The sequence below is a fragment of the Fundulus heteroclitus genome, unplaced genomic scaffold, assembly GCF_011125445.2.
Source record: "Fundulus heteroclitus isolate FHET01 unplaced genomic scaffold, MU-UCD_Fhet_4.1 scaffold_120, whole genome shotgun sequence".
NCBI classification, from domain to species: domain Eukaryota; kingdom Metazoa; phylum Chordata; class Actinopteri; order Cyprinodontiformes; family Fundulidae; genus Fundulus; species Fundulus heteroclitus.
The window spans coordinates 41,527-64,131 of NW_023396532.1; the positions used below are offsets into that span (position 1 = coordinate 41,527).

A 22,605-nucleotide genomic window follows, 5' to 3' on the forward strand; every position below is an offset into this window, starting at 1 on the left:
TGCCAAAATTTTCTTCAGTTGAATAAAAACAAAACAGAAGTAATAATTTTTGGACCAATAGAGGAGAGATCAAAGGTTAGCACACAGCTTCAGTCGCTTCAGCTAGGAACCACTGATCAGGCCCGAAATCTGGGAGTAGTAATGGTCTCAGACCTGAACCTCCAAAAGCATCTAAAGACAGTTACAAGGTCAGATTTCTATCACCTGAAAAACATTTCCAGGATTAAAGGACTAATGTCTCAGCAGGATCTGGAAAAACTAATCCATGCGTTTATATTTAGTAGAATTGATTACTGCAACGGTGTTTTCACAGGCCTGCCTAAAAAGTGGATCAGAAAGCTGCAGCTGATCCAGAACGCTGCTGTCCGCGTCCTCACTAAGACTAAGAAAGTAGAGCACATCACCCCAGTTCTAAAGTCCTTCCATGGCTCCCTGTATATCAGAGAATAGACTTTAAAAACTTCTGTTCGTCTATAAATCCCTGAATGGCTTAGCACCTAAATACATCAGACTTGTTATCAGTGTATTAACCATCCAGACCATTAAGGTCTTCTGGTTCCAGCCTACTCTGCATACCTAGAACCAGAACTAAACAAGGAGAAGCAGCATTTAGTTCCTATGCTCCACTGATCTGGAACAAACTTGCAGAAAATTGTAAAGGTGCGTAAAGCCTGAGTTCCTTTAAATCAAGATTAAAAACACATTTGTTTAGGATTGCCTTCAACTGTTCTAGTTAACTGAATCACCACTTTTTTGTTCTTTTTTCTATCTACATTTTATTCCTACTTGCTTTTATTCTGTTTTATTTTGTTATATTTTAATCATGGAAAGCACTTTGCATTGTCTTTGTACTGAATTGTGCTATATAAATAAATTTGCCTTGCCTTGCCTTACTGAACAAGACAACTTGGTTTGTGGTTTATTTGTGGTCTCTTGCTGCCACCTGGTGGACAGGTTTGAGCAAATAATGCTGTCAAAAGATTAAAAATATATGGTTTGATGTGACTTCCCCACGCCACCACGCCGCCCTGCTCCATGGAATCCACTTGGGGCTGGAATCCACAGCACACCAATATGTCTTCTGTCTCTTGACACAGTTTCATGTTGATTAGCTCAGAGGGGTAACATAGCGACCGCTTACAACAAAACATGACACTTCCTGTTGTCAGGGGGCGTGGCCTAAGCAATGTCATCATTTGACCATTGGATATTGTAGGAGACCCGATGATGATCAATCACAGAAAGTTTGGTGCCTCTGTGTGTGTCTGTGTAGGAGATATAACACTTTTATGGCGAGTAGGTGAACTTTGACCCCTGCCAACGCCCCTTCACCATGCTCAAAAACTCACCGTTTTGATAACTTTTATTTGGCCATGCCTTATGATCAGACTGACCGAGTTTCAAGTCGCTCACTCAAAATCTCTAGGAGGAGTTCGATCAAATACCAATGCTGTAAACGTCAAAAATCGGGTCAAAATCAGACATTCAATCTAAAATGGCCGACTTCCTGTGATATTTGCACTATGACATTAATTGTAAATTCTGAGCGTCTTGGTGAGCTCTATAACTGTACCAAAATTCATGTCTCTATGATGAAGTAAGTGAATAGCAAAGGGTCCTTTGAAAATTGCTAGGTGGCGCCGTTGAGGCATTTTTCTTTTGATTTTTGTGACGACCTTAAAATACAAAATTTTTAAACAGTCTTCTTGCATCCGCCAAATTTGGTGAGTTTTTGAGTATGATAAAGCCCCCAAAAAGGCCCCTCTTTAGGGGGGCAGAATAAAAATAACTAGAAAAATTTCTGAAGAAATTTAGCAAGGCGCCTGCCACTTGGTGCGTACCGTACCGTCAGAAATAGCAACAGGAAGTAACACTGTGAATTTCAGGTTCCTACGGTCTTCACAGCCCTCGCAGCGGCCGTTGAAAGGTGCCATGTTAAGTCAATGGACCTCCTAGGAGCCTCTTGCTAGCAGCGTTGTCATGGAGACTCACTGACAGCTGCAGCCCTCTCTCTGTCTGTAAAGGTTGAAGAACTCTGGCTAAGCAGCTGTTGGTAGGACCTTCCTAAAGCTATTTCCGGTTAGCAACATGCTAACGGTTATCCGCTAGCATGGCTGTGTTCAGTATCACCGGGTGATGTTACTCTGTTAGTTTGGTTGAAATCCTGTACTGAGAAGTGCCTAAAAAGGGAGAAAATCCTAAAATTCACCAAATCTGTCAAGCAGAAGTTTGTACAGGCTTCCTAGAGCTAATTCCGGTTAGCAACATGCTAACCGTTAGCCGCTAACATGGTTGTGTATGGTATCACTGGGTGAGTGTACTCTGTCAGTTTGGTCCAAATCCTGTACTGGGATGTGCCTCAAATAGGGAGAAAAAACGTCATTTATAACGTTGCCATGGTAACTCAAAATGGCGGGTGGTACAAAAAATACTTCATGGGATCAGCACACATGTTTTGATATTCACACTGTGAGGATTATAATACAAAACTCCAAGTTTTCCATACCGGGAATCGATCCCACAACCTCTTGCATGCAAAGCCTGCACTTTCCATCTGTGCTACACTGTAGCGCCATATATGGGCATGCATTATTGGAAACATAAGTGGTTTGATCCAAAATGGCACAGAAAACTGACACATGGCTGAAAGTCACATGGAAATTTTAAAATGTTAAGAGGAAGTGACTGTGCGAATTTCAGATTTCTACATTAATCACAGCCACTGCAGTGAGCGATGAAAGTTGCCATTGTATCTCAATGGAGCGTCTAGCTCTGGCCCTCAGAGTTCCGTCGTCATGGAAACTCACTCACACACCTGCAGCGGCCGAAGTGCAGACACTTTGGTCACAATAAGTCCCATTGGATTATAATGGAGAACTTTGCCTCGAACAACACACGATTTCTCCGGAATTTGTCTACATAGTGTGAAAATTGAGCGAGTAAGGTCAAGTTGTTCGGAGTTTTGAAATCTTTAAAAAAGCTAGAGTGGGCCACTCTAGCGGTTGGAGAATTCCGTCATTGACTTTCATTGTAAACGATGATTTCGCTGATTTTTGGACATGAGCTTTGAGGAGTAACTGTGAAGAGACGATAAAAGATATCCACATCCCGTTTTCACTTCTGAGTAGGTCACAGATATATCTACAAACTGGAAGTTAAACGGTGTTCGTAGGTGAAAGCATGACGACACAGTACAGCGTTGAAAATGGTCATTTGGAGGCTTTTTTGAGGCTTTCTTTCTACCCGACTTCATTGATTATCATGGGTTTTTTGGGGGTTGGTTTTTCGCTAATTTTGTTGCCATGGTAACTCGAAATCCCAATAAAAGTAGTAGCACACATCTCGAGATCGAGCCACAGGTTTTAATGCCTATATTGTGGGGGTGCACGCTACTTTTTGGCTGAAAGTCAAAAAGTATTTCCGTTAGCAACATGCTAACGGTTAGCCGCTAGCATGGCTGTGTTCAGTATCACCGGGTGATGTTACTCTGTTAGTTTGGTTGAAATCCTATACTGAGAAGTGCCTAAAAAGGGAGAAAATGCTAAAATTCACCAAATCTGTCAAGCAGAAGTTTGTACAGGCTTCCTAGAGCTACTTCCGGTTAGCAACATGCTTACCGTTAGCCGCTAACATGGTTGTGTTTGGTATCACTGGGTGAGTGTACTCTGTTAGTTTGGTCCAAATCCTGTACTGGGATGAGCCTCAAATAGGGAGAAAATACATCATTTATAATGTTGCCATGGTAACTCAAAATGGCGGCTTGTACAAAAAAATACTTAATGGGATCAGCACACATGTTTTAATATACACTGTGGGGATTATAACACAAAAATCTTAGTCAACCACGCCGGGTTTCGAACCCACGACCTCTTGCATGCAAAGCCTGCACTTTCCCTCTGAGCTACACTGTATACTGCATTGGATGTTTGACACCTCATAGCTTGGAGATGCTTGATGCGACGTAACCCAAATTTCTTGTGTAGCTTTCTCTCTAAAGTAAGAACAGACTCTGTGAAGCAGAAGTTGGTGATACCTTCCTAGAGCTACTTCCGGTTAGCAACATGCTAACCGTTAGCCGCTAACAAGGTTGTGTTCAGTATCACCGGGTGATTGTACTCTGTCAGTTTGGTCCAAATCCTGTACTGGGAAGTGCCTCAAATAGGGGTGCCAATACTTAATGTCACCAAACGTGACCAAAGTTCATTGGTCAGATTGGCCTCCTTTAGCAACTCAGCCTCACCACATCTGGGCCCAGAACTCAACATTTGACCAAAATTGTGTGTAGTGCCATTTCCCACATGTGGGTGGTGCTGTATTGGCCAATTGGGTCGTGTCTGGTTATCATGCCAGGTCCTGTTGGAAGCAAAGGTCCAATAGGAAAGCATGTGATATCCAAAATGGTACAGAAAATTGACACATGACTGAAAGTCACATGAAAATTTTAAAATGTTAAGAGGAAGTGACTGTGCGAATTTCAGATTTCTACATTAATCACAGCCGCTGCAGTGAGCGATGAAAGTTGCCATTGTATCTCAATGGAGCTTTTTCCTCTGGCCCTCAGAGTTCCGTCGTCATGGAAACTCACTCACACACCTGCAGCGGCCGAAGTGCAGACACTTTGGTCACAATAAGTCCCATTGGATTATAATGGAGAACTTTGCCTCGAACAACGCACGATTTCTCCGGAACCGTAAATGGTAGAGACGTAATTTTTTCTGTGTTTATTTCGTAACGGATAGGGGAAGAAGACTTGCTATCGGTTTTTGCTGGAAAAAGTTTAATAAAGGCGTAAAAAATTATGATCTAAATGGGATTTTTATGGATTTTCAGAAATCCTCTTAAAACGGTTCCGAACAAATCGCTGTAACTAAAAAAGTATAAGAGATATCAAAATAATTCTTTCACTATGAGTATCAGCAGGCTTTTGATGACCATGTAGCTCATTTTCATATTTTTTAAAAAATCGGTGTAGACACAGCGACGATGTAAAAAAGTGGTTGATGTGGTAAAATGCAGCTCCAAAGCGTTTTTAGGATTTTGCACATTCGCTACTCCAGAACAAATTGTTCCTGCGGGAAAACCGTAACAGTTATCCACAAAATTCCTTTTTTGTGAGTGCCAGAAGGGTTGGGACATTCATGTGTGAAAGTCTCATGTCTGTACATAAAACGGTTTAGGAGTAGCGACGATGCGAAAACATGTGATGTTTTGGATTTTTAGACGTCATTTTTCAAAACCGCTCCATAGGAAATGAATGGGGGAGGTTTCGGGTTTGTGTCGGTCTGAGGTGATTTGCGAAAAATCTATAAAGGCCACACCAATGAGGGTTACATTTCCCGAATCCTGACAAAAATACCTACGTTTTGATGTATAATTTGTCTATGTAGAGTGAAAATTGAGCGAGTAAGGTCAAGTTGTTCGGAGTTTTGAAATCTTTAAAAAAGCTAGAGTGGCCCACTCTAGCGGTTGGAGAATTCCGTCATTGACTTTCATTGTAAACGATGATTTCACTGATTTTCGGACATGAGCTTTGAGGAGTATTTGTGAGGAGACGATAACAGATATCCACATCCCGTTTTCACTTCTGAGTAGTTCACAGAAATATCTACAAACTGGAAGTTAAATGGTGTTCGTAGGTGGAAGCATGACGATACAGTACAGCGTTGAAAATGGTCATTTGGAGGCTTTTTTGAGGCTTTCTTTCGAGCCGACTCCATTCATTCCTATGGGTTTTTTGGGGGTGGTTTTTCGCTAATTTTGTTGCCATGGTAACTCGAAATCCCAATAAATGTAGTAGCACACATCTCGTAATCGAGCCGCAGGTTTTGATACCTATATTGTGGGGGTCCACGCTACGGTTCGGGCCGCATTAATCGTGACGGAAGAAGAAGTAAAGAATAACTAGAAAAATTTCTGAAGAAATTTAGCAAGGCGCCTGCCACTTGGTGCGTACCGTACCGTCAGAAATAGCAACAGGAAGTAACACTGCGAATTTCAGGTTCCTACGGTCTTCACAGCCCTCGCAGTGGCTGTTGAAAGGTGCCATGTTAAGTCAATGGACCTCCTAGGAGCCTCTTGCTAGCAGCGTTGTCATGGAGACTCACTGACAGCTACAGCCCTCTCTGTCTGTAAAGGTTGAAGAACTCTGGCTAAGCAGCTGTTGGTAGGACCTTCCTAAAGCTATTTCCGGTTAGCAACATGCTAACGGTTAGCCGCTAGCATGGCTGTGTTCAGTATCACCGGGTGATGTTACTCTGTTAGTTTGGTTGAAATCCTGTACTGAGAAGTGCCTAAAAAGGGAGAAAATCCTAAAATTCACCAAATCTGTCAAGCAGAAGTTTGTACAGGCTTCCTAGAGCTAATTCCGGTTAGCAACATGCTAACCGTTAGCCGCTAACATGGTTGTGTATGGTATCACTGGGTGAGTGTACTCTGTCAGTTTGGTCCAAATCCTGTACTGGGATGTGCCTCAAATAGGGAGAAAAAACGTCATTTATAACGTTGCCATGGTAACTCAAAATGGCAGGTGGTACAAAAAATACTTCATGGGATCAGCACACATGTTTTGATATTCACACTGTGAGGATTATAATACAAAACTCCAAGTTTTCCATACCGGGAATCGATCCCACGACCTCTTGCATGGAAAGCCTGCACTTTCCATCTGTGCTACACTGTAGCGCCATATATGGGCATGCATTATTGGAAACATAAGTGGTTTGATCCAAAATGGCACCGAAAACTGACATATGGCTGAAAGTCACATGGAAATTTTAAAATGTTAAGAGGAAGTGACTGTGCGAATTTCAGATTTCTACATTAATCACAGCCACTGCAGTGAGCGATGAAAGTTGCCATTGTGTCTCAATGGAGCGTCTAGCTCTGGCCCTCAGAGTTCCGTCGTCATGGAAACTCACTCACACACCTGCAGCGGCCGAAGTGCAGACACTTTGGTCACAATAAGTCCCATTGGATTATAATGGAGAACTTTGCCTCGAACAACGCACGATTTCTCCGGAACCGTAAATGGTAGAGACGTAATTTTTTCTGTGTTTATTTCGTAAAGGATAAGGGAAGAAGACTTGCTATCGGTTTTTGCTGGAAAAAGTTTAATAAAGGCGTAAAAAATTATGATCTAAAGGACATTTTTATGAAATTTCAGAAATCCTCTGAAAATGATCCCGAACAAATCGCTCTGGCTAAAAAAGTATAAGAGATATCAAAATAATTCTTTCACTGTGAGTATCAGCAGGCTTTTGATGACCATGTAGCTCATTTTCATATTTTTACAAAAATCGGTGTAGGCACAGCGACGATGTAAAGAAGTGGATGATGTGGGAAAATGCAGCTCCAAAGCGATTTCAGGATTTTGCACATTCGCTACTCCCGAACAAATTGTTCCTGTGGAAAAACCGTAACAGTTATCCACAAAATTCATTTTTCTTGAGTGCCAGAAGGGTTGGGACATTCATGTGTGAAAGTCTCATGTCTGTACATAAAACGGTTTAGGAGTAGCGACGATGCGAAAACATGTGATGTTTTGGATTTTTAGACGTCATTTTTCAAAACCGTTCCATAGGAAATGAATGGGGGAGGTTTCGGGTTTGTGTCGCTCTGAGGTGATTTGCGAAAAATCTATAAATGCCACACCAATGAGGGTTACATTTCCCGAATCCTGACAAAAATACCTACGTTTTGATGTATAATTTGTCTACGTAGAGTGAAAATTGAGCGAGAAAGGTCAAGTTGTTCGGAGTTTTGAAATCTTTAAAAAAGCTAGAGTGGGCCACTCTAGCGGTTGGAGAATTCCGTCATTGACTTTCATTGTAAACGATGATTTCGCTGATTTTCGGACATGAGCTTTGAGGAGTAACTGTGAAGAGACGATAAAAGATATCCACATCCCGTTTTCACTTCTGAGTAGGTCACAGATATATCTACAAACTGGAAGTTAAACGGTGTTCATAGGTGAAAGCATGGCGACACAGTACAGCTTTGAAAATGGTCCTTTTGAGGGTTTTTTGAGGCTTTCTTTCTCCCCGACTCCATTCATTCCTATGGGGTTGTTTTGGGGTGGTTTTTCGCTTATTTTGTTGCCATGGTAACTCGAAATCCCAATAAAAGTAGTAGCACACATCTCGTAATCGAGCCACAGGTTTTGATGCCTATATTGTGGGGGTGCACACTATGTTTTGGGCCGCATTAATCGTGAAGGAAGAAAAATAAAGAATATTAATATTAATAAAGAGACGCCTTTAGAGGTGAATAGTAATAGGCCCTGCCCATGCATTTGCATTGGGAGGCAGTGCTGTGCTTCGCACAGCACTGCCTCCTCATTGCACATGCAAGGCAGGCGCCTAACTAGAAAAATTTCTGAAGAAATTTAGCAAGGCGCCTGCCACTTGGTGCGTACCGTACCGTCAGAAATAGCAACAGGAAGCAACACTGCGAATTTCAGCTTCCTAAGGTCTTCACAGCCCCCGCAGCGGCCGTTGAAAGGTGCCATGTTAAGTCAATGGACCTCCTAGGAGCCTCTTGCTAGCAGCGTTGTCATGGAGACTCACTGACAGCTGCAGCCCTTTCTCTGTCTATAAAGGCAGAAGAACCCTGGAAAAGCAGAAGTTGATAGGACCTTCCTATAGCTACTTCTGGTTAGCAACATGCTAACAGTTAGCCTCTAGCATGGTTGTGTTCAGTATCACTGGGTGATGTTACTCTGTTAGTTTGGTTGAAATCCTGTACTGAGAAGTTCCTGAAAACGGAGAAAATCCTAAAATTCACCAAATCTGTCAAGCAGGAGTTTGTACAGGCTTCCTAGAGCTACTTCCGGTTAGCAACATGCTAACAGTTAGCCGCTAACATGGTTGTGTTTAGTATCACTGGGTGAGTGTACTCTGTTAGTTTGGTCCAAATTCTGTACTGGGATGAGCCTCAAATAGGGAGAAAATACGTCGTTTGTAACGTTGCCATGGTAACTCAAAATGGAAGGTGGTACAAAAAAATACTTCATGGGATCAGCACACATGTTTTAATATACACACTGTGGGGATTATAATACAAAACTGTAAGTCTCCCACACCGGGAATCGATCCCACGACCTCTTGCATGCTAAGCCTGCACTCTCCCTTTGAACTATACTGTAGCGCCATATATGGGCACGCATTATTGGGAGCATAAGGGGTTTAATCCCCCATTGAAAAGCATTGGATGTTTGACACCTCATAGCTGGGATATGCTTTATGCGACGTAGCCCAAATTTGTTGTGGAGCTTTCTCTCTAAAGTACGAACAGAGTCTGTGAAGCAAAAGTTGGTGAGACGTTCCTAGAGCTACTTCCGGTTAGCAACATGCTAACTGTTAGCCGCTAACAACATTGTGTTCAGTATCACCAGGTGATTGTACTCTCAGTTTTGTCCAAATCCTGTACTGGGAAGTGCCTCAAATAGGGGTGCCAATACTTAATGTCACCAAACGTGACAAAAGTTCATGGGACAGATTGGCCTCCTTTAGAAACTCAGCCTCACCACATCTGGGCCCAGAACTCAACATTTGACCAAAATGGTGTGTAGTGCCATTTCCCACATGTGGGTGGTGCTGTATTGGCCAATTGGGTCATGTCTGGGCATCATGCCAGGTCCTGTTAGAAGCAAAGGCCCAATAGGAAAGCATGTGAAATCCAAAATGGCACAGAAAACTGACACATGACTGAAAGTCACATGAAAATTTTAAAATGTTAAGAGGAAGTGACTGTGCGAATTTCAGATTTCTACATTAATCACAGCCACTGCAGTGAGCGATGAAAGTTGCCATTGTATCTCAATGGAACGTCTCCCACTGGCCCTCAGAGTTCCGTCGTCATGGAAACTCACTGACACAGCTGCAGCGGGCCAGTCTAAAAGAAGTGCAGACACTTTTTGTCCAAGTCAGCCTATTGGATTATAATGGAGAACTTTGCCTCGAACAATGCACGATTTCTCCGGAACCGTAAATGGTAGATACGTAATTTTTTCTGTGTTTATTTCGTAACGGATAGGGGAAGAAGACTTGTTATCGGTTTTTGCTGGAAAAAGTTTAATAAAGGCGTAAAAAATTATGATCTAAAGGACATTTTTATGAAATTTCAGAAATCCTCTGAAAATGGTCCCGAACAAATCGCTCTGGCTAAAAAAGTATAAGAGATATCAAAATAATTCTTTCACTGTGAGTATCAGCAGGCTTTTGATGACCATGTAGCTCATTTTCATATTTTTACAAAAATCGGTGTAGGCACAGCGACGATGTAAAAAAGTGGATGATGTGGGAAAATGCAGCTCCAAAGCGATTTCAGGATTTTGCACATTCGCTACTCCCGAACAAATTGTTCCTGTGGAAAAACAGTAACAGATATCCACAAAATTCATTTTTCTTGAGTGCCAGAAGGGTTGGGACATTCATGTGTGAAAGTCTCATGCCTGTAAATAAAACGGTTTAGGAGTAGTGACGATGCGAAAACATGTGATGTTTTGGATTTCCAGACGTCATTTTTCAAAACCGCTCCATAGGAAATGAATGGGGGAGGTTTCGGGTTTGTGTCGCTCTGAGGTGATTTGCGAAAAATCTATAAATGCCACACCAATGAGGGTTACATTTCCCGAAGCCTGACAAAAATACCTACGTTTTGATGTATAATTTGTCTACGTAGAGTGAAAATTGAGCGAGTAAGGTCAAGTTGTTCGGAGTTTTGAAATCTTTAAAAAAGCTAGAGTGGGCCACTCTAGCGGTTGGAGAATTCCGTCATTGACTTTCATTGTAAACGATGATTTGGCAGATTTTTGGACATGAGCTTTGAGGAGTAACTGTGAGGAGACGATAAAAGATATCCACATCCCGTTTTCACTTCTGAGTAGTTCACAGATATATCTACAAACTGGAAGTTAAACGGTGTTCATAGGTGAAAGCATGGCGACACAGTACAGCGTTGAAAATGGTCATTTTGAGGCTTTTTTGAGGCTTTCTTTCTACCCGGCTCCATTCATTCCTATGGGTTTTTTGGGGGTGGTTTTTCGCTAATTTTGTTGCCATGGTAACTCGAAACCCCAATAAAAGTAGTAGCACACATCTCGTAATCGAGCCACAAGTTTTGATACCTATATCGTGGGGGTGCTCGCTACGGTTCGGGCCGCATTTATCGTGATGTAAGAAAAATAAAGAATAAGAAATAAGCCGTTTAGAGGTGAATAGTAATAGGTGCCTCCATGCATTTGCATTGGAGGCAGTGCTGTGCTTCGCACAGCACTGCCTCCTCATTGCAAATGCTATGGCAGGCGCCTAATAAATAGTCCGTTTAGAGGTGAATAGTAATAGGTGCCTCCATGCATTTGCATGGGAGGCAGTGCTGTGCTTCGCACAGCACTGCCTCCTCATTGCAAATGCTATGGCAGGCGCCTAATAATAATAAGAAGAAGAAGAAGAAACAACACAGAAACAATAGGCCTTCGCAGCGCTTCGCTGCTCGGGCCTAATTAACACTACAGATACAATAGGCCTTCGCAGCGCTTCGCTGCTCGGGCCTAATAATAATAATAAGAAACAACACAGAAACAATAGGCCTTCGCAGCGCTTCGCTGCTCGGGCCTAATAAATACAAATCATCACTTAATTCATTACTAAAATAATACAAAGGTATCCAAACCAATCTGTGTGTGTAAAAAGTAAATTTCCTCCTAAATCTAATAATAATCTCGACTCAAAAACCTTTTTTAGTTTCTGAAAATAAATCTTTAAATCTCTGAGGAGGAATTTTGTTCCACTCTTGTTTGCAGAATATTTTTAATTCAGCCACATTGAAGGATTTTCCAGCAGGAGTCGATGTCTGAGGTTATTTCACAGCATCTTAGACTCATTTCAGTCCAGACTTTGACTAGGCCACTCTTTTATTAAACATCAGAGTCAGACTTGCTGCTTTGCTTCAGTTTCTTTTGATCCATCAAAGACTTTCCCAGAAATCTTGGGGATCAATCAGACTTTTTGTGGGACGGGTCTTTGTGTTCTTTTGGACCAGCAGTGGTTCTGGCCTTAAACTTTCCTATGGAGGCCATTTTAGCTCAGTCATTAGTATTTATCTTTAATTAAAGTTGTTTATATGTGTTTAACGTCTTCAGTTTATATATATTGATGTTCTGGTTCTGGCCACGGGGCGTTTGGGGTATAAATACGTGGGCTTAGGGAAGACCAGGATGCTGGTGGTGGTTCTGTGGTTTTCTACCAGTCTGTCAGTCAGTCAGGCGTCTGTCCAGCAGTCCTGCAGGAGTCCTAGCAGGAGAGGCAGCAGGAGGCCTGGGACATGGACCTTGATGTTTGTCTGCCAACTGGGAATCAAACCGACACACAGAGCTGCATTTGGATTTGGACTTCTGAGTCAACCAGAACCCCCATAATGCATCAGGAGATGATCTGAGTTACATTTGCCTTCAGGATTGGAGGCCGATCAGCTGGAAAGTTTGCCTCGCCCTCATTGTGTCTCACAGACGTAACGATTTCTCAGGCAAAGCAGGGAGAGACCAGGAGAAATGAGAACTGGACCGAGGCTTTATTAGGAACCACAGACCACTAAATAACTTGCTGTCTCCATGTTCAGAGCAGCCATTGCTCTGCTGTAGTTTACTCCCAGGCTCCCCCTGGTGGTGATAATGAACATAACCACGTTGCATCACAGCATCATGTTTTAGTAGATATAACAGAGATCTGAACACTACAGTTTCCTCCCTGTAGACTGAACATTAACTCTGTTTTAACATGAGTTCTTGAAGCTGTTCTCCATTTCTTTAAGTCCAAACATTGAGCAGCTCTAATATTTATCTTCAGATGCTCCACGCCTTTTGAACTCTGAACAGTTCCTGCATCAGTCCTGACTTTGCTGCCTTTCCTCAACAGCAACACTTTCTGTGTCCGTTACATCACTGAGTGGATCAGATGAGCAATCCCAGTTTAATGCAGCATTTGATGCAACATCTTCTGGAATCCCACACTTCCTTTCTGCCTCCAACGTTTCATTCACACGTCTCTTAACACATGTTCCATTTACCATCAGCATGTAAGTTACAGGAGCCAAAACATCAGGAACTGCTGCATCAAGCATTTCTCTCCCTGCTGTAGTTTCTCAGCAGGACTGACTGACCCACAGAGAAGCTCCTGAGTTTCCTTTGGTCCTTTGAGCTCTTTGGATGCTGTGCTGGTTGGGAAACCTGAGAGAGCTCTGGTTTAAGCAGAGAAAACCTGGTCATGGTGCCGTCACCACAGACAGGTGGATCACAGAATAGGATCCTGATCCACTTCCAGCAGAGGGTTGATTGACTCTTTATAATCCCCACAGATCCTGACTGATCCACTTCAGGAATGTTCAGTGTGGGTGTCGCCCGTTCACTGTGATCAACAGGAGTTATAACTCCATCTGCTTCCATCTGGATTAACTGAGTTTCAGCAGCTTCCTGAAGGGCATAAGGGACAGAAGCGGGTTTATAAACTAGGTAATGGTCCCTGGTATCACTTGTAGTTCTGCTTTAAAACCAGTGACCTTGCCTAGAGCTCACATACCTCTGAGTATCTGTTCCATAACTCCTCTAAACTCTCAGTAGTTCCTCCGTTTACAGGAGACCAATCCAGCTTCAGCTGTTTTATCCAGTCCCTTCCCAGGAAGGCTGGACCATTTCCTTCTACTAGCAGCAGGTTCAGTGTGAGATTAGTGCCTCTGCAGCTCAGTCACAGTAAGTTTACCTTTCAGCCTCAGTGACTGTTGGCTCTAAGGTTTTAGTTCACATTTTTAGATTTTAAATTTACTCTTGTACGGTCTCTCAGATTTCACAGAGACAGCAGCTCCTGCTTCCATCTTCAGCTGCTTCCCATTAACCCTTACATTCACATAACAAGGTTTATCAGTTTCTGCTCCACATTCAGGACAAATGTTTGCTTTTCCAGTTTTTCCAGAGAACAGTTCAACACTAAAGTTAATGTTTGGTTCTGATTCAAAAAGTCTGGAACAGAGTTTTTCTTTGCAGAACTTCCCTTCTTTCATCTTGACACGTAGAGTTGTCAGCTTCTCTGGAGGATGGTGGATGTCCTGAACATGTTCATGTGTCCTTGTGTCCATCCCCTGTGATCCATCGTTGTCCTCTTTCTGGACTGGAACCGCTTCTGATGAGGCCTCTAGATGTCTGGTCCAGTCTGCTGGCTTGTCTTGTTGCCTCTCTGGTCGGGAACAACAAGCTTTTCCAACGTGTCCTTTCTTCTGACACCCTCTGCATTCTGCTTCCCTGAATCAACATTTATCTGCTGCGTCACTTTTCAGTAAATCTGTAACAAACCTTCCTGGTTGCTTCTCTCTTTGTAGTCTCTGATCTGGAAATGGAAGGTGCTCTGACAGATCTGTGACCATTGCTCTGCATTTTGCTTTGTTCCTTCATGGACCAATCCCTGATCATAGACTGACCTGGCAACCCAGATTGATAATGTGTAGCTCTCCATGTTCTGCACATTAATCTGGACCTGCTGGTTCTGATCCATCAGATCCATTCAGGGAAAGGAGGGACATTCAGCAGAAGGTCCTGAGCTGATTGGTCAAAGCGACACCTAGTGCCCTCCTACCAAAGGTTGGTTTTAGCCGTGATTAGCACTAAAACTCAATTAATGTGCCGACATGTTTGTCCTGAAGCTAAATAAAATGTTAATGTTCCTTAAACCACCTTTGATCAACATCTGTCCAGCTAAAACAAAAGCCAGCAACTCAAAGCGCTGACATCCCATAAAGTGTCTGAGCCCAAATAAATGTTCAGTAAAGTCTAAACTCAGTACGCAGCTGCAGCCAGAAATAGAAATGATCATCTAACAGCTTTATTGACATTAAAAGCATACTATGCAACATTTTTCAGTTAATTAATGTGTTCCATACCGTTTTGGATGATTAAATGAGTCATTTCAGGTCAAACTAAGGTTTTCTGGCCCCCTGGTGGTCTGTAGGGGAAATACCGCACTTGCAATGGGGTACCGCGAGCGAGCTATTTTTAGAAACGTAACGTCACGATGACGTCACATCACGTGGTACGCAGTGGGGCAAACTCCGGAAACCCGCCGCTGTTTTGCTGTAAAAGAGACGTGCGTTAGCCTAGGTTTTACTCGTTAAAACGACTGCTTTTTCCAAATCTAAGACCATGGTTTATAAACATTGTTGCTGTGGAACGTGCAACAGCGACTCGAGGTACGCTGATCGTCCGCATATGAAGGATGTTTTCTTCATTACTTTCCCGAAATTCAAGAGTGCCAAGGAGAAATGTGTGCGGACGGCCTACATATGTAGCAAGCATTTTGTCGGAGGAAAGGGCACAACCGAAGAACATCCTGACCCAATTCCAGCGACATCAAGTCAAGGTAAGAGTATTTTGGTGGCCGACATGTTAATAATGAAGCGCCTGCTACCATGATAGCATACAGGCTATCATGGTAGCAGGCGCTAACATGATACCCTGCTACCAGGATAGCCTACTCAAAAACATTTCAAATGAGACAAACATTAAACATATACCGATTCCTGGACGGTGACTGCAAACAAAAAAAAAAACGGCCGAAGCCGCCATGATCGGTGCGCAGGAAAAAAAAAAACAAAGCTTACCGTTCATCAACTCGCCCCGTTTTCCAGTCTTTTTAAGCCCTCGACACTCAAGCCATCGTTTGAGCTGAAGGTTGGTGTGTTCTTCACAGTGCGACCAGTAAACCGTGCGCCTGGGACACCGTCTTGGGAAAGTTTAATGGCTGCAAAGTCGGTCATATCGCTGGTTCTGTTGCGGTACTCCGTGCGTTCTGTAACTGTCTGCCCTACCTAAGCGGCAAAAGGAGCGTTGCTCTTGAGACGGTGACGTCACGTGCGCGGTACCCCATTGCAGGAGCCCTCGGCCCGAACCAACAGGCTCAGAAGTCTCAAGTTCATCGCGAGAGTCGGTCTTGCTTTACGGCGAGAACTGCTACATGCCCCCAGTGAAAGACATGCTCGTTGCTAGATTTGTGCAGTTATCATGGCGGAACCAGCGAGAAAACAGCGAAAGCCCATGTCGGAGCAGGCAAGAAAGAGGAAAAGAGCTCTGGACAGAGAGAAGGGTCGTACACGGATGAACATCGGGCAAGCATTTTCCAAATGGCGAGAACTAAAAGAAAAAGAAGGCTACAAGGCTGACGCAGACCTCGCGTTTCTGCTGATGCAATTGTAAGTAACATTGGAATGGTTTCCCTCACGCTACCGCCTCGCCAACATTCCAAAAAAAACCCCAAAAAAACTAACTCCATATCCCCCGCTCTGCCGGTCGCACAAAGCTTGTCTCTCTCCCCCACCCCCCCCCCCCCCCCCTCCATCGCGCACAGCTTTTCTCCCCCCCCCCCTCGTCCGGGAAGCAAATTCCTAGGTGAAACAGTGCATTGGAATGGTTTTTCTCTCTCTCTCTCTGTGCATGTTCATACTTTCACTGTTAGTAGACATGGTGATTCGTTGAGTTCGCCTGTCTGCTAAGCTCAAAACAACCGCGCCTGGCTTGACGGAGAAGCCAGAACAGCTGAGCATCTTTACGACAGTGCACTTTTACTTTCGCCCTCTGGGGGGAGCCTCGCTGGATATCAACCCCGGTTGCATAGTATACCTTTAAGCAGAAGCTAAATGACGTCATTGCCATGTTGGTTCAGCAACATCAGAGCTCTGTGTTTCCTCCAGAAAACATCCTGTTGTTGATGGAGACCCTCTTCACTACAAATCATTAATCAGAGCCTCTGAGAACCTGGAGGATAAAACATCCAACTGGACTGTTTGCACTTTCTAGAACAATCCACCAGGGGGCAGTCTAGAGACCTTGTAGCTGCCAGCATTCACCATCAGAGCTGAGTTTTCTCAGAGCTAAAAGTTTTCTGTCTGAACATTTTGGAAACTAATACAGAATTACACATGAATATATGGATAAAATTAACAACTGGACAGTCATTAAAAATTAGGAAAAATCACTGCAAACATTTTCCCTGTTTTTATAGTGATGCTTAAATCTGACAGAACATAATGACACATATGGAAGAACTGAATTTACCATCAAATATGAGGAACTTCATCCTAAAGCTGCCAAATAAAATGAGAAATGGAGAAATGTGTCCTGAGACCTGCAGGAGAAAAGAGGTCAGAGAGTTATTCACTGATCTTGTTGCTTTCATTGATAAACAAGTTAAAGTTGCATCTGATCCATTTATTATTATCCTGGACCAACAACAGACCAACTCTAAAAACACCAACAGCAGCTTTACAAAGCAGAAGAAGACAGGAAGCAGTTTTATTATAAATGTTACTGCAGTGAAGAATGAATGAATACCTGGAAATAAGAGAAAGTCCTACAAACCCACAGCTGCTTCTACTGACTCCTAAATAATATTAAAGTAATATTTTAAGTTAAATGAGAATCCACACAGAGAAATAGTGAACTTTATTAAGGTAAATTAATGTATTTTCGTTGTTTAAAACTGGGACACATGAGCAGAGACTGCAGAGGTCTTCAGGACGGTTCTGGACGTCACTGAGGACATCTCAGTGTCCACATTGACCAGGAAGCTGCAGGATGGTCCTCCAAACTTCCACAGCATCCTCTGAGTGCTACCTCCACAATGACTCCAAGCTGTAGCCATATCAGGATGATGATGATGAAGATCACTCAGTCCTTTCTATCATTGCTGTCCAGGTCAGGAGTCCAGAAACTAAGACAACTGTGCAGATTTCTGCATTTCTGGACCCGGGCAGCAGAAACACATTTTACACAGAAAGTTTGACCAGAAAACTGCTGTTGAAAGACAAAATAACAAGAATTCAGTTGTGAACAACGGGACATGAAGACATCATGAGAACAAACATCATCTCTTGTCTACAAGTAGCAGCACTTGATAAAAATGGTTTCATTGAACCTCCAGACGTTACGACACAATAAATAATTCCTGTTTCAAGGTGGAACGCTCCACAACTGGAGGATGGAGACAAGTGGCCGTACCTGCAGCTCCACAACATGGATGCTGATGGAGGTTTGCTGATTGGCAGAGAAGCTCCTAAAGTAAAGGAGCCGTGGAGCTGATGAAGAGTCAGGACGAAGGCCCAGATGCAGTCTGGACCAGAGCTGGACGGGTCATCAATGGTCCACTTCAGAGTGAGAGGAACCAGACAGGCTGCCCTGCTGCCACTGCTACCAGGATTTCTGCTGAACATCTGGAAACAACGTTGATTGAACAATACCATCATGACTTCAACGAAAAAACATCACCAGAGCAGATTGAAACGTCCAGAGAAGAAATCAAGTTTCTGAATATTATGAACAATCCAGAACAATGAACTGATGGACATTATTGGACTGACTTCCCCTTTAAAGCTGAAAACTGCATCTAACCAGTGAACCTCTGGACTGCAGAGCAACGTCTTCAAGGCTGGAAGAGAAAGTTTTAGAAGAAGAGCTTCAAGAAGGATTACATCTCATTAATGGAGGACCTGATCTGTGATGGATCTGCTGAAACTGTTCCTGATGATCCCTGAATGGACGGTGGAGGAAAAGTCTGGTATCTACCCCACCATGGTGTTTATCACCCAGAAAAGACAAACTGGTTGTTTCTGATTGAGCTGCAACATTTAAAGGGATTTCTCTGAACCAGCAGCTGTTAAAGGACCGGACCATCTCAGCTGTGGGACTTCTTCTAGCTTTAGACAAGAGTCCATTGCAGTTCTGGTAGATGTTTCACCAGGTCCATGTTCCAGAGAAACAGAGAAACTTCCTTCACTTCCTCTGGTGGCCTAATGGCGACACTTCACTGATTCCCAAAGAATATCTGATAAAGTCCATCTGTCTGGAGCCGTGTCCTCTCTGAGCTCTGCAGATTATGCAGGAAGAAAACCAGCAGGAGACAAATCCCAGCAGTTTCCAGCTGAAGTGGTCGATACGATCCAGCAGGATTTTTATCTGGATGATGGTTTAAAACCTCTGAGGAAGAGGAAGCAGTAACATTTATTCAGGATTTTAAAGCTCTCTGCAGTAAAGGAGGATTCAGGCTCTCCAGGCGGCTCAGTAACAGCCGTGCAGCGCTGCAAACATCTCAGACAACAGAGCAAAGGAAACGTTGGAGATGGATGGAGATGAGCTTCCAGTGCAGCGGCTCTTGGACTGCAGTGATTCCCTCAAAGTGATGCATTCAGATCCAGAAGCTCACTTCCAGAGCGCTCCATAGAAGAAGGGGAATCCTGTCAGCAGTGAGCTCACTGATCTCCTGGGATTTCTGCTCCCTTCATCATCGCTGCCAACCTGTCTTGTTGTCTTGTCCCTGTTGTTCTAGCACAGCTCCTCCACTTCTCTGATGCCAGCCAGGTGGGACAAGCTACAGTTTCCTGTTTAAATCACAAACTGAGCATCATGATGGCCTCACCTTCCTCCTGGGAAAGACCAGAGTTTCTCCAAGCAGACGACCATCCCTGGTCTGGAGCTCACTGCAGCTGTCCTCTCTGTTCTCATGGACTAACTGCTTCACGGAGAGTTACATCTGAACCCTGAGACCTCTGTTTTCTGGACTGACAGCACCTCCGTCCTGAAATACATCTGCAGTGAAGCAAAGAGGTTCATAGCTTTGCTGCTAGCAGAGCGTCCATCATCAGAGAAGCTGCACCAGCGAACCAGAGGAGATATGTGAGCTCTGAAGACCATCCAGCAGATGAGGCATCAGGAGGGATGAGAGCGGAGGACTTCTTGGAGCTCAGCAGATGGATTAATGGTCCTGAGTTCCTGTTTGAGTCTGAGAGATTTATATCTATCCATCAATTATCTATACCCACTCATCCTTGCAGGGCCGTAGGTCTCATTCTTCTACATTTCAGCAAACATTTCAGTTTTGTTTCTTCATCAACTCCAATCTCTCCCTGAGTCTCATGACTTCAGAGAAATTAAATGTTTCTGTTTAAATGACATTTTTTAAATGGAGCCTCATCTCAGGCCTCAGGGCTTTATTATCAGACGTAGCATCACCTCCTCTAACACTGAATCATGACACCTTCAGCATCTTTTCCTCCAATATCTGTCAAAGACACGTCACTCAGACAGAAAAACTCTCCCTGTCCATTTTTACTGCATTAGTTCACCTTCTAAGGTTGGTCTGATGGAGCTGCTTTGACTCAGAGTCACTGATCTGGAAACTTCTCCAGAGTTTTCCAGCATCACAGACTCTGGTGACAGAGATGGTGAGAAATAAACCGACCTAAAAACCTCCAGCTGAGCCTGAAGCTGAAAACACTGAACATGTTTCATCCTGCAGCTCAGTGAGGTCTCTGTGTTTGAACAGATCCAGCAGGAGGTCCAGAACCAGGAGAAACCAGAGTTCTGCTGGAGAACCAGAACCAAGATCAGGTGGCAGTTCACTTTAAGAAGGAACCAGAAGGAACCAAAGTTCTGCTGGAGACCAGAAACCCAGACAGGAAACGGTACCTTGTTGTCGACTGTGGAGGTAAATGTTAAACATGGTTATTTAAATGTTTATTGACAGACGAGCTTTAAAATCTTTGTTCACACTAAGAATCCAGATAAATGAGGATTGATGTAAACTTTTAGATTAATGTTTGCTGGATGTGAGTTTGAATGTGAAATAAGTTGTTTTCTGAGATTTCTCCTTTATTCTGTTTTATTATTTTCCTGTTTGTCAAAAGATCGACATGTTCGCTTCATTAGTTATGAAGTCCTGGAAGCAGGAGCCTTGAAGAAGCTGGACAAAGACTTTAGACGTTATCTGGCAGAGGAAAATTTAAAGGAGTTCCTCGGAGAAATTTTCTCTGATGAAGTCTGGAGAGAATATGAACAAAACTTCCCCAGTGAGGTTCGGAAAATGATGTTTGAATTTGCTCGTCTCAAACATTTAGATGAAGATGTTCAGATCAGCTGCCCAGATAAGCTGAGAGAAGAAGCTCAGAGAGAGAAAGACATTGAAACGTTCTTTGCTTCAGTGGAAGGAGCTTCCTGGGAGGACGGAGTCATCAAAATCTCCAGAGACAAACTGAGGTCTTTCTTTGATGACAGTCTGCAGGGAATCACTGAGAGTCTCAAAGAAATGTTAAATAAAAACTCCAACATTGGGTTTATTGTGTTAGTGGGGGGCCTTGCTGAGAGCCAGATGCTCCGTCAGTTCATCACTGATCAGTTTGGACATCAGTATAAAGTCCTGTGTCCTCTTAGACCCCAGGAAGCGGTCCTGAAAGGAGCCGTAGAGTTGGGGAGAAACCCAGAGTTGGTCCGGTTTGATTGAATTGTTTTTACTGAGAATCATTTTCTGTTTTTGTTACTGTGATTTATTTCCATGAACAGTTTTCAGGAAAGGAAATGTTGTTAAAATGTGTCAACATGTAGTTTTAATCCCTGATTTTTGGTTCTACAGAAGAAAACATTTATCTTTATGGAGGACATCGCTGATGGAAGAATGATGTACTGTGGTCTATAATTCAGAGCTGATTCTGTGGTAAATCAGTGGATTCTAGTAGAAATACCTGATGATGAGAATAAATAACTTTATTAACAGAGATGCTGGTCCAGTTATTAAAAATATAAACCCAGTTCCACTGAAGTTGAACGTTGTTTAAAATGTAAATAGAAATAAAATATGATTTGCAAATCCTGTTCAGCTCATGTTGAATATGCTACAAAAAGAAGATATTTGATGTTCAAACTGATAAATTATTGTTTTGTTTTTTTAGCTAATATTTTTCCTCTGAGCCCTGCAACACGTTCCTAAAAGCTGAACAGGTTCTGTTTACCACGGTGTTGCTTCACTTTTCCTTTTAACAGCCAATAAGCTTCTGGGAGCTGAGGACACTGATTGTTGAAGCTTTTAGGAGGAAATCTTTCCCATTCCTGCTTGATGGACAACTTCAGTGTCTCAACAGTCGGGGGTCTCTGTTGTTGTATTTTGTGCTTCATGATGAGCCACACATTGTCAACAGGAGACGGGTCTGGACTGCAGAACCGTCTAGAACCTGGACTCTTTCTCTACGAAGCCACGCTGTTGTAACAGGAGCAGACTGTGGATCAACGTTGTCTGGCTGAAATAAGCAGGACGTCCCTGAAAAAGACGTTGCTTGGATGGCAGCAGATGTTGCTCCAGAACCTGGATGTAGCGTTCAGCAGTAATGGAGCCTTCACAGATGTGCCAGAGCAGCAATTAAACAGTCGTGCATAAAGCTGCACGGTGGATGCATTGGTGCTGTTGGAAGACCGTGAAGATGGAGAATTAGAGGAAACGAGGTTTCAGGGATCAGATATTTCCTGGATGATGATGATGATGATGATGATGGCTAAGATGATGCATCCAGTCAGTCTGGATTTTATTCATCTTATTAACTTCTACAGATGTTCAGTTCTGCTGAATCCAGTCCAGATCTACCAGAATCTGTTCCTGTTTGATGAGCTGATGAAAGTTTTAAATGGTCATAATTTGGTAGATTTTAAGCGTATATACGTATAAAAAAAAACATATCTATGGAATAAAATAATTATAACACTTTTTCTTTCAAAAACTAATTGAGTTTCCATAAGATCATGAAAACATTTTT

General features: G+C 43.1%; 1 long non-coding RNA gene across 1 annotated transcript; it reads left to right on the top strand.

Moving 5' to 3' along the window:
* The first annotated feature begins 19,553 nt into the window (after nt 1-19,553).
* LOC118558283 lies at nt 19,554-21,662 on the top strand. The gene is made up of 3 exons (XR_004928281.1): nt 19,554-20,250; nt 20,352-20,513; nt 20,713-21,662. It is a non-coding gene; the product is annotated as an uncharacterized LOC118558283 (long non-coding RNA).
* The last annotated feature ends 943 nt before the right edge of the window (nt 21,663-22,605 follow it).